General features: G+C 38.9%; 1 protein-coding gene across 1 annotated transcript in view; it reads right to left on the bottom strand.

Annotated features, from left to right (window-relative positions):
- The window catches only part of LOC308136606 (uncharacterized protein), a 36,607-nt gene extending 25,604 nt beyond the window's left edge, over nt 1-11,003 (bottom strand). Inside the window, exon 1 of the mRNA XM_080505024.1 lies at nt 10,999-11,003. The gene's annotated coding sequence lies outside the window, so the exon portion shown is untranslated. The remainder of the gene's footprint in view (nt 1-10,998) is intronic.
- Between the last annotated feature and the right edge of the window lie 1,328 nt (nt 11,004-12,331).

Here is a 12,331-nt window from a genome sequence, read left to right as displayed (position 1 = left end):
ATTTGAGTTTCAATTCGATTTTTTTCTCTCAATGCACTTAAAAATGACTGCAGACATGAGATATATTGTCAAAAGTCCAACTTTACTGCTGTGATTGTCCTCAGAGTCAAACTGTTTCTAAACAATCCCAGAATAAAAAGTAGTTTTATCCCAGATTTACGCAAAAGCGCAACAGGAACTACGGGAAACCCACAAGGAACGGTAGAACGGAATGCGAAAAATGTCGGGGGAAAAAACAAAAAGGGAATTTGCAAAATAAAAATCATTTTTAGCTCCAAATTCGATAAATCTTCTCCCATAACTGTTGCATTATGGGTGTTTTCACAAACTCACCCTGACAACATGAGCGTGAGGAAGACTGTCTGCTGCTATTAAAAAAATGCGTTAGAAAATAATCAATGTTTTTACTGTTTGCTTGGTGGTTGTTTGCATTCAAGACTATATAACAGACTTTACTTCACCTGCAAGATGATCGAACACAAAGAACGGAGCCTTGAGGAGACGTGAGCAATCGCCAATGAGCCAACAGATTACAGCTAACTCGCGCTATAAACCCGTTTTTTAATCACGCTGAACGTGAATAAAGGCATGAACAAAAAGCGTACAAACAGAATAAAATGAAGTCATATTCAGTAAACACAGAGTAAGATATTAAATCTTATTTCAGGATCTGTGACATGAGACTCCCCAACTCATGACTCCTAAACTTTCCCACAAGTTCACTATATTCTTATATAATTTGTGCAAAAAAACACAAACAATCACTCTCGACTCTGGACATTAATATTCCTGCACAAATCATCACTTGGTCATTTTATACATTTGCCTGAATAATGTTGTCTTTGCAGGATTTATCCGGTAATTATTGGGACAAATGAACAATAATCACTCAGAAAGAATGCTCTGTACTGGACATTATTATCCCCCCCCCCCCGTCATTACATTGGCGGTAGTGCTTATCGTTTGTCATTCCAGTGGAGGGGAAGGGGGGGTGGGGGTGGGGGGGGGGGGCGAACCAGCCGCCGCATGGCTTAAATTTCCACATGAAGTAGTCTGGAGTCCCAGATGGCTTCAGATCTCCGGCTCTATTATGGCTGTCAGACACACAGTGTGTTCATGTGTCCGAAAGGAAGCAGAGAATAAAAGAAAAAAAAATTGAAATTAAATTCTTTTATAAAAAAAAAAAGCAAGGGAAGCAAGGAAGGGAGAGACGAGGAGCACAAGGTGTTTTTGTTCCCCGTGTTCCGTGCAGGCAAAGTAAAGTAGATAGAACAACACCCAGAGACACACACGCCTACATTGTCACTCACAAAATCACTGTGATGTTATGGTGAGTCATGTCAAAGAAGCACGCGAGAGAAAAAGCTTTTACTTTACAACAGACGTGCACATCAGTCTTTTATTTTGACAGTCCCACAGTTAGACCACGCCAGGAGGACACGACACATAAAACCTTGAACTTACAGCTAATAAACATGAACAAAGCAACAAAAACACAATGATTAGCAACACTACAAACCTAACATAACCCCCAATAATTACATTTAAAACACGACAAACAGAAACTCCCATAATGCATTGCAGCTCTCAGCTCCTTTATCGCTACACGTTATTAAAATGGAAGATAAATGTGTGAGATGTGGATTGTTAGAACCATGAGTGTGATGGTGTGTCTTTAATGTCCTGTAGTTGTTGTGTAATTCACTAGAATGTTCCGTCACTCTCAACAAGTCTGCAATGAACCTCCTGGAACTGTCGGCGCTCCGCCATTGTTATTGCGTAATGACGTTACATCGCTCCGCCTACATTTTACCCCACTCTTTGTCGCGGGACTGCACAACGCAATTGGCTCTGGGTGCGCTTTGCCTTACCTCCCATACCACCCTTTGTCCTACCTCCCATACCACCCGTTGTCTTACCTCCCATACCACCCGTTGCCTTACCTCCCATACCACCGCGCTCCGGCATGGAGCCGCTAGTGGAGGGACCAAAGAGCCGCGGGGTTGCCGACCCCTGAGATAGGCTAACAGCGTCAACTCGACCAATGGATATAAAAATTAAAAATACAATTTTTTAATTAGTGTTAAATGCGAAAGCTTTCCGAAATGAAAACGCAAAAATGGTACCAAGTTTTCATGTTAAACGGGGGCCAGAGGCTTTAATCAAGTTTGTCGTAAATAGCTATTTTACTAAATTTCATCTCAAAATAGTTTTACTGACAAACCAATGACGTATGTAATTAAAATAGGAAACCGGGGCACTCAGCATTAGGGTGGTTCAAAATATAGGCAATTAAAAAAATTTAATGACTAATATCAATGATGGTATGGACCAGATTTATTCCTTTTGCCATTCTGATGATATTTGTGGAATTTCAAGTCGATATCTTCAGAGTTCGAGTCTCATTGAGTTTTATCAAGTTTTACATACTTCGCGATAAGTTATAAACATAAATGTGTACTGTAAATAATGTAAATACGTATGTAAATTCATAGCAATTTGATGTTAAAAAAATATGCATTTTGGGAGATTTAGGTAATTAATTTCAGAGACAATAAAGGACGTTTCCAAATTTAAAGGCCACTTCTTTATATCATTCAAACAATATTTTGGGACGTTCGTTTGAATACTAAAAAGGAAGAGAAATTAGGGGGTTCCGTCAATGATTTAACCTGAGTCTACATCAGACTTCACATTTCTAATGACGGCAGAACTCACTACTGTATTTATAAGTGAGGATGATCGGGTTTTGATTGAAATTTAAAAAAAAATAAATAACAACAACATACTCAGAATGTCCCAATAATAGAAAACCTTGATACTTGTTTCAGTGGCTCAACTGTCAATTTAAACCGTGAACGTAAAACAAGTGCAAACGTCCCTATAAAGAGAGCGAGTGATTAATGCAATGTAATTTGTAACAATTTGCTCCCGTTACATCTTGTTTGTCATCTGGAAACATGACCCGCGCCCCTTTAATGCCTATTTATATACATCATCGGTGATTGCGTAGTCATTTAAAAGCGTGGACTCAAAAACAGACTTCGGATCCAAAAGTCAAAGCTCCATGCTGGTAAACATGTCTGGCAGGTGTGACGGTGTATGGACAATGGACAATTGTTTCTGCTTTCCTCCAGTGGTTTTTTTGTTTTTATTTTTCCTCTCAGGACTTGTTCATGGAAGTGACTAACCCACGAGAACGCCGAACGAAAAGGCCACTGATTTAATCTTGTCTTAGCTGGATTGAAGTGGGTGATATATCTATTTTTTTTTTTTTTTAAAGATTAATTCGAGTTTTTTTTCTTGCGAGAAGATTTTTAAAAAATAAGAAATTTGAGGGGTTTTTTCTCTGTTGCTTAAATCTCATTTCCAACTGCGGAATTACAAATGTATGTATTTTTTAATAATAAAAGAAGAGCTGACACTCTGATTCCAGGAGGTAAAAAGGACTTCATTTGTTAAGTTTGATGAAATAAAATTTAAAAAAACTTAAATATCAAAGCTTGTTCTGAGACTTCTGGAAAAAAAAAAAAAATAAAATTCAGAAATCACATTTTTTGGAAGAAAATCTGAGATTTTGGGTGATATATCTTTTTATTTGTTTTCTTAAGATTAATTTTAGGTTTTTTTCGTGTGAGAAATTTTAGGGGTTTTTTGTCGCTTAAATCTCATTTCCAACTGCAGAATATTTTTTTTTTATATATAATAATAAAAGAAGAGCTGACACTCTGGTTCCAGGAGGTAAATCTTGTTAAGTTTGATGAAATAAAAAAAAAATAAAAAATCAAAGCTTGTTCTGAGACAACTGGAAAAATATGTAAAAAAATTCAGAAATCACATTTTTTTTGTGAGAAAATGTAATTTTTCCACCACATTGAGACGACATAAGCAAGTAAATCATAGTGAAAACTGGATCTGGCAACCTGAAGAGAAACTTCCAAGGAGCCTCAAAGTCTCCATAACAAGGGATTTTGCTGTCCGTCTCATTTTCCATGCAAAAACAGTAAAATCCATATAAAATAAACTTGCAGTAGCGCGTGGATCGTGTGGCCCGGGGGGGGGGGGGGGGATATCCAGGAAAAAATGCTCAGAATAGCTCGCTGTCCCAAAGGGACAAGGCTGTCCTATCCTGTCCCTTCCCGGTCTGTCCTCCCGCCGTCCCGCCACCACCCAAAACCCTCAAGCGTTGGAGGTGGGGTGGGGGGGTATGGTTTGGGGGAGGTCAGGAATGTCAAGGGAACGGCGTTCACAAACACAAACCCACAGGACCCCTGCTGGGAAAACCCACATTCTCATAACTGGACCCCCCGTTCCTGGCAGAGACGCAGCCATAACACAAGCGGGAAGTACTACCGAGGTCCCGCCAAAGTAAAACTTGTAAACACTTCGCTTTAGAATATATATATATACCTTCGGACACGAAAACACTGGGAAACATTTAGCAGACTTTACAGACCAGTGCCTCGTTTCCACGGCAATGTTTCAAGTGGAAATGCATCGACGTTTTGAAAAATGATGTAGTTTTCATGCCGGGCCACTAGTGGGTGCTGCTGTTGTTGTTTTGTTTTTGTTTTTTTTGCAATGAAATGCAAACTAATGGCAGGCACACAGGCATTCGTATGGACGGACGACCAAACGTTGTTGTTATTGTCTACTGAGCGTGTGCAGAAGAACTATTTTCAGCCTTTCCGCCGTCTGGATGGGAGAAGAGTTGTGTTTTGACCCGTTTCCATAGAGACTGATTGGGGGGAGGTGTGGGGGGGTCTTTTTTATAAAGGTTTTACGATCAATGTTGTGAAAATGGTCACCCAAAACACAAGAAAGGTTTGATGTTTTCCACTTGAAAATGTTGTGTCAACGGAGCTTTAGTTTCCTGATCAAATGTGAATTTTTCTTGAAATTAATTGGTTTTGATTTTTTTTCCAAATCACATTGATGTGATGAAAAAGATGACCAGGTTATTAAGTTAGGAAAACAAGTGGGTGAGTATTGATGAATAAATGAAACAAAAAATATGAATGGTTTTCACGATTTCAACTAATTATCCGATGTTCACCACCGTGTGCAAAAGGTTTAATTTAATGTCCCCCATTTCAGTCAGTTGTTTTTGAATGGCTTGCAAAGGAAATGACATTGAAATGAAGAAATGAAGGAGAAATATGAAGAAGAAGCTAAAAGACTGCCATGCGAGTTGTTTCCCCACTTCTATCTTCTGTCTGACATCAAAGCCGAAATTGTAGTTGATACCCAGTCGAGTCATAAGACATGAAAGCCCTTTTTAACAATTCGCTCACTAATTCTTCCCGCTTGTTTTCACAGTCGGTTCACCGAAAGGAAAACTGGAGCTTCATCGATTCAACAACAGAAGGGGGGTTTAAGTGTGTGGAGAAAAAAAAAAAAAAAACAGATTCAAAAAGTGGCATCTAAAAAAAGGACGGCTAATCACGAGATGGGAAATTCCCCAAATCGCCCAATTTAGCTGAAAAACAAACTATTCAGCTATTATCCCATGGAGGAGGAGGAGGAATAATAGTTCGTGTCCTCGGCGGCGGAGCGGCTCTGCGTTTTGAGTGACGGTTTACTACCTCGATTTTCCGAAATGGAAACGTGTGGGAAATAGATTTCAGCAATTTATAGACAAATGAACGAGCGTCAGGAGGCACAACAGAGACTCTCACAGTCCAAACCGCTTCAAACTGACAAGAGCTTTATTTGTTAAGGAACATGATTTGGAATGCCAATTTTTTTGTGCATGCAACTCAACGGTAGCAAAAACTATTTATTCATCAACACATGCAACAGGAAGCATGTAAACAATTCAACACGCACCGCGGTCTGAGGGACGTGTTGACCAGAATTGTTTACCTGCTTCCTGCTGCGTGTGCATGAACAGCCAAGCTTCTATGGTCTAATCAATTCTGCGTGTATATAGAAAATAAGAAATATATATATATATATATTATTTTCATTGTTATTGCTTAGCCTGGAAATGGTTCGGTTTTATTTATATCAGGATATCAGCTCATTGTTTTCTATGCTTTGTGTCGTCTAGAACAATTACATAACATAATGCAGGATGCACGTGTAATTTGTTGTGTCAGTAATGAATAATTAACGTCGCGTTTGTTTCTGGCTTGTGAGAAAATTCTCTATTGTAATGAAAACAGTGACTTTTGATTCCGGCCTGAGCAATAAAACGTCCCAATTGTCTTTTATTTATTGTAATAAATCCTAATTAAGCTGGAAAGCTTAATGTTATTCTGATGGTACGACGGCTTTTCTAATTAAGGCATCAAGTTCGATGATTTCTTACATAATGCACCAAATTATTAAAGTTTCTTTAAAAAAAAAGTAGAACATCTGTATTTTGTAATGACTGTTGCAAAATGTAACAAGTTATTACAAAACGCAACGTTTATTAAAAGAATTCCGCAGATTATGACAAAATGCACTGTTATTACATAATGAGTTAAAAATGTATTACATTATAACATAACGCTGCTCTGAACACCTGCATTTTGTAATAACTGTTGCAAAATGTAACAAGTTGCTGCAAAATGCGGCAAAGTTTGTTACATAATGCGTTCAACAGTTTTATTAGGAAATGCGGCAGATTATTACATAATAAGTTGAAATGTTCACATTATTACACAATGTACCATTATTACATGACGCGGCGTTATAAATGCGACTCTACAGCCATTTAAAGTCTCGACTCTTGAACAGACATGTCAGAAAATAAACTGCAGTTCTGGAAACTTTGTGTTCATCCAGAAATATCCTGGCAACCAAGAGGAATATTCAACACATATTTTTTTTTTTATGTGTAAAGAAATCACATTTTAAATATCATGTTCCACTGCTCGCCATTTAAACAGTTTCTCCCCACAAGCAGCGATGACTTATTATTATTATTATTTATTGGAGTTTTAACCTTTACTTTTTTTAAAAGGATTTGATCGATTGTTTGTTTGATTGGTTTTATTAAGACACTTGGATTTTATTTTACAGGGACTTTTATTGTACAGTATTTTAACAATTGAAATTTTCTGTGGCACTGACAAGTTATTACAGCAATAACAATAACAAGTTATTACAAAATGTAGCAAGTTATTACAAAATGCAACAACGTTTATTAAAAGAATTCCGCAGATTATGACAAAATACACTATTATTACATAATGAGTTACAAATGTATTACATTGTAACATAACGCTGCTCTACACACCTGCATTTTGTAATAACTGTTGCAAAATGTAACAAGTTATTGCAAAATGCTGCAGTTCTGAAACTTTGTGTTCGTCCAGAAACATCCTGGCAACCAAGAGGAATATTCAAAAAAAATCTTTTTGTTCCACTGCTCGCCATTTAAACAGTTTCGCTCCACAAGCAGTGATGACTTATTATTATTATTTATTGGAGTTTTAACCGTTTGATTGGTTTTATTGAGACACTTGGATTTTATTTTACAGGGACTTTTCTTGCACAATTGACATTTTATGTGGCACTGGTTGTTTGTTCGTTTGATGTTTTTTTTGTTTTCCTATCGTGAATTGTCTTTTAAATGTTGACGGCGCACCTTCTGAACTCTTTTGCACACCCTTTGAACTTGAACTTGAGACTCCGCCCATGTGACGAAGACGAGCAACAACAAGACTCCGAGGCCCCGAAGCCCAATCCCGGTTCGTTTTTAGTGACACTGGCTCCGGTCGGCGGACGTGATAAAGCCGCCATTCAGGCGGACAGAAGGCCCATTGTCGCCGCGGTGCTGAAATAATATTATCACAAGGAGGACGCCGTGAATGCCGCCGATTGAGGGGGCGAGGAGACGGGCCATCGGTGGACCGAGTCCGATGTGATGACGTCGCATTCAGATTACCCATGAAATAAATAAATACATTTTTTTTTTTTTTAATCCATGAAATCAAAGCCACGTGTTCAGACTCGCACGTCAACGATCATTGATCCGAGGCTAAAATTCCTCCAAATGTTTCGTAAAGTGAACTGCCGGCCAAGTAAATTGTGAACATTTCAAGGAAAAAGTAAACATTGTTTTAATAAAAACTATAAAAAGAGCCTCAAAGCTACGATGTCAGGGTGAGTTTGTCGCAATTTTGCACCTGAAGGTTTCATTCAAATTGGCTTTATGTTGAAATTGTACCAAATTCTTTGATTTTGCAATAATATAGACATTTTCGTCACTAAGATTTAAAATCTATAGGTTATTATGACACTACTTTACCACTCAAGGTAAAAATTGAGCTATCAGTCGATAGTTTTGTTCTCGAAATCAAGCTTCACATTTGTAAATAAAAAAAAACAAACTGATATTCGCATTAAAAGAGGCAGAAATGACACGTGGCTGCACTCATTGCGTGTCACAACATATACGACACAGAATCCCTCCGAGGCGAGCTTTAGGCTTGTGACATGTAAGACGAACTTATATAAACGTATTCCTGCTTCATGCTAGCAGCGGGGGGGGGGGGGTAGTGACGCAACAAAAAAAAGAAAAGGAGCATATGAGGAATACATTTTCTTTTTTAAAAAAAAGACCAGCAGATGCGTGTCAAAGAAAGAGCGCTGGACCCTGGAGGAGATCTTTCACTCAGACGGTCTGAAACCCCCCCCTCGACCCCCCCACCCTCCACCGGCGAGACGCCCGGCTGACCTTCCAGAGGCAAGGCATGACATGACATTACAGTATAACTGGCCTACTTCTGCATGCAGGCAGCATGGAGGGGGGAAAAAATCCTGCCTTTTCCAAAGAGAAGAGGGGCTTCCTGGTCCTGGGGGGGAGCGGGGGGGGGGGGGGGGTCATTGTGTCTCTGCTCCACATAACTGATGGGAATGGATGGCTCATTATCACACTTCACAAAAATTCAGAGGTATTGGAGAAGGGAGGCAAAAAACAAAAGTGCGCGTGCAGAGTTGGCATTTTTTGAGTTTTTTTTATGGGTACTCTGGATTTTTTTTTTTTTTTTTTTTAATACATTCCAAAAATATGTGTTTGGGGTTAATTGACGACGAGGTTTTTCACTGTCTGAGGCCACCGTTTAAAAAAAACCACAATAAAAAACCTCCATTGACACCGACTGGCATGTACACCTGGTTCAGAGCTGCGATGAGCAGCCACACCTGCAGGGGGCAGTGTGACGAGAAGCACGAACACCGTGATAGCCAATCAGAATCCAGGAAAAAAAAAATACAAATCCCCACTTTGCCCCTTTTAGACGCAAACGGGGACAAGAGTTTTCAGAAATCAGACTCCAAGCTTAGTTTATGTGGGAGAAAATGCTGAGAAAAATCACTTTTACGACTTAAAATGACTTCGATCTCAACATAAAACCAGTTTTAATGAAACCTTCTGGTGCAAAATACAGTGGAATGTCCTAAAACCGTCTCCTATGGCTGTTGCATTATGGGTGTTTTACCCATAATGACCTCTCACCTCAGGCCATTTTCAAGTGAAAACGCAAAAACTAAAAACTGTCTTTGCGTTGTGGGGGTCTGTTAATAGCCGCGGTGCTCTGAATGACAAAAAAATCCAACTTAAAAAAAAACAAAAAAACGCTCCGACTTCCTGTAAATGAGGGGAAATGCAACTTTCGGAAATCGTTCAGGCTGCTGCTGCGCACCACGGCCGCAGAAAGTCGTCGTTCTGCACATGCTCAGTAGAAACAATCGGAACAATGTTTTCCTCCACAGTGTCACGACTCCCAGTCCATATTCTCCTGGGACTTTTATTTTGACGGTCACCGTGATAACAATCCAACTTGTTCTTCTGTCCACTAGAATGTCCGCGTTCCAACAATGGTTTATGTTTATAGCGGATTGCTTCATGCTCACGTGTGTGTGTCGCCCACTAGTGGCCCAACATGGAAACTACAGTGTTTTTGCTATTTCCAGTTTAAACGGACGTCGTTTTCAAAAGGTTGTCGTGTAAATGTGATACTTTTCCGAAACGAAAACATAAAAACAACACCTTTTCACTTGAAATGTCGCATAAACAAACTACCAGGAAAAAAAAATCTTTAAATTAAACTTCCACTTCTAGACAGAGAATAAACCAAGACACCAGAACAAGAAGCATCAACACTCATTTCCAACCCGCAGTTGTTGTTTTTTTAAATCCATCACACCAGCGTCAATTTGTTTAACAAACAAACGGGGAATTTGCATCCAGCAAACGGTGTTTTCGTTTCCCCAAATGATGTCATCTTGGGAAAACCTGCCGCCGCAAGGGTTTCTGGGATATAAAAGATGGCGTCGCGGCAGCTGGAGGGAAAATATCAAGATTTGACCGATATAACATTAAAAAAATCTTTTTATAAAAAACACCCAGACATTCTCAAAGAAAGTCTATATATATATATATATATATATATATATATATATTATTTTTTATATTACTTCCAGTCGTATAACAGTTGATTTTCTTCCATTATCTTACTTGTTTTTTTGTTTGGTTTCCTTGTTTTTCTCAGAACTTTCACACGTCGCAAAGTAATATTATTTAAACTTTTCATTTTACGTATTAAAGCCCTGATTATTAATGTTAAAAAAAAGCACAGAATGATTTTTCACGTACCAAAATTCGGTCCTACATTTAAAAAAAAAAAATTCCTGTGCTTGTTCTGATAGAAGACCTTTTTATATTCTAGTTTGGCATCATTGGGGAACCTTAAGTTTGATTAATATCTAACTGCACAACCCCCCCCCCCCCCCCCCCCCAAAAAAAAAGAGAAGCACTCAGTCTTCCAGGCCTTGTAAAAGGAAGCAACCTCACTTCCTGCAACCTCTCAAAAACCCTCTTAAATCTTTTATTTCTCCGTTGAGGCGTGTACGACGGGAGGAGACCGCGGCGACGCCGCGCACGTGCACACGAACAGTTACTATTACAGGAAACTCCCGTCTTTCGCGTTGGATTTAAAAATAAAAAAAAAATTAAAAAAAGTAAATAAAGAAGCAGAAGTAAAAAAAGCGGTCGTCTCTTACCTTTAGAAGTGACTTCTGCTCCGCTGTACCTGCGAGGGGAAACGACATCCACTATTCTCATTCTCCGTCCAGTTCAGAGGGAAATGTGAAAACAAAACGACCCCCCCCCCCCAAAAAAAAATAAACAAATAAACAAAAACAAAACAAGAAGGCGGCGGCTCGGTTCCGTCCGCGGCTGATGTCTGTGCCGTTTTACACGGACTCTCGCCCCCCGTGAGTCCCGCTACACATGCTGAGTGTGTGTGAGAGTGTGTGTGTGTGTGTGTGACAGAGAGAGCGAGAGAGAGAGAGAGAGAGAGAGAGAGCGAGAGAGAGAGAGCGCGTGCGTGCGAGGCTGGCAGCGTGGGGGCGCGCCTTCCGCGTGCAGCTTGAACACAAATTGTCATCCGAACAAATATGTTTAAATAATCAACTGATGAAATAAGTCAAATATGTTTGATTTGTTGTCATTTTCAATTTAAAATAGAAAAATCTGGAAAGATGTCTGCATTTCATGAAATCTAAATTGATGTCGTTTGTGACGTTGAGGTTATTCGGACTAAGTATTTTAAATAGAATTGCAAAATTACAGGGGGCAAAAAAATAATAATTTGATTTTACGTTAAACAGTGCAACGTTTTAGAGTCATAGTGCGCCATCTCGTGGGTAATCACGAGAAATGCAGTCTCTTGTATCACGTGACCGTGACAGACCGGTAAAATAGTATTATAATAACCTTTAGATTTAAACTTTAACATTTTTTTTTCTTTGCTGCGGAACAGAATGTCTACGTTTTCACAAAATTTTAATGAAATCGTCTGGAGCAAAATACAGTGAAATGTAAGAAAAAATAATAACTGTTGCTTAGAAGTGAATTATGGTATTGGAAGCTTGCGAGTTTAATCCCCACAGTGGCCACAGCTGCGGGTGCCTATACATGACCCTTGACCCCGCATGGCTGCCATCTGCACAACTAGAAATTTAATTTAACTTAAACTTAAATATAGAGAAAGGTCACATATGAAGTGTAACAGTGCACGTGTGTTGTATTTAACAGCAATTAGACTCTTCACGTGCATGAATAAAATAAAAACGAGATAACATATTGGTTTTTTTAGGAATATTTAGGTATTATTTAGTGAAATCTTCATGGAGCCACGAGAAAAGAGCCAAAGAAGTTGCAGACCACCGAGTTAAACAGTTAGAAATACATTTTCATCACTTATACTCTTCTCCGGGATGAATAATATCTTGAAATGTAAAGGTTGATATGTCAGTATTTTTTTACACAAGAGGATATGAGGCCTTTTTGTTGTTTAAACGATGACGTCATTATTGTATTCTCCTATGAATC

This window comes from Blennius ocellaris (genome assembly GCF_963422515.1).
Source record: "Blennius ocellaris genome assembly, chromosome: 11".
In the NCBI taxonomy this organism is placed as follows: Eukaryota; Metazoa; Chordata; class Actinopteri; order Blenniiformes; family Blenniidae; genus Blennius; species Blennius ocellaris.
The sequence above is the reverse complement of the archived record's forward strand: the minus strand, read 5'-3'. Positions and strand labels throughout refer to the sequence as shown.